The sequence below is a fragment of the Amblyomma americanum genome, chromosome 1 (genome assembly GCF_052857255.1).
Source record: "Amblyomma americanum isolate KBUSLIRL-KWMA chromosome 1, ASM5285725v1, whole genome shotgun sequence".
In the NCBI taxonomy this organism is placed as follows: Eukaryota; Metazoa; Arthropoda; class Arachnida; order Ixodida; family Ixodidae; genus Amblyomma; species Amblyomma americanum.
The window spans coordinates 166,716,946-166,717,562 of NC_135497.1; positions in this window are offsets into that span (position 1 = coordinate 166,716,946).

A 617-nucleotide genomic window follows, 5' to 3' on the forward strand; every position below is an offset into this window, starting at 1 on the left:
AGTGATCAGCTTCCTGTTGATCTCGCAAGAAGTTTTAAGTATGCATACTAGTCTAGGTCGCACGAAATGCACAGTACTTCGCCGAAGACGGTGTGCTTTGTTGGAACAAACTCCTTCAGGGCGATGTTGTGCATCCACTTTTTTCTTCGGCTGATGTCAATATTTTCCTTGAGCAATCGCGAACAACACGACGCCATTTTCACTTCTGCTTGTGCACTGAAATGCACCGCAACCGGGTATAACGCGGCACTAAAAGTAGAGTTCGAATTGTCAGCGCGTAACTCAACGGCGCTCGGCCTGCAACAGAGGCAGATGGCCTGCGCTATGGCGCCGAAATACGAAAACACAAGATTTAAAACTAAACATTTTGACAGATTTGCTAGGTGGTATTGCAGATTTGCCTGCCTTGTTGGGTTTGAAGACATATCAGGGGTGACTGAAGGCAGAATCTAGCGTATTTTAAGTATGGAGGGGAGGGGGGCAAAGGAACGACAGCTGTGACGGGAAAGGCGCGGGGGAGGGGGTTTAGCTGTTAGTCACGCTGGCACACTGCAGGGGGGTGGTGAATGGCGACTTTTTTTAGTTGAGTTCAAGAGCGAAGTCCCTGGGCGTATACT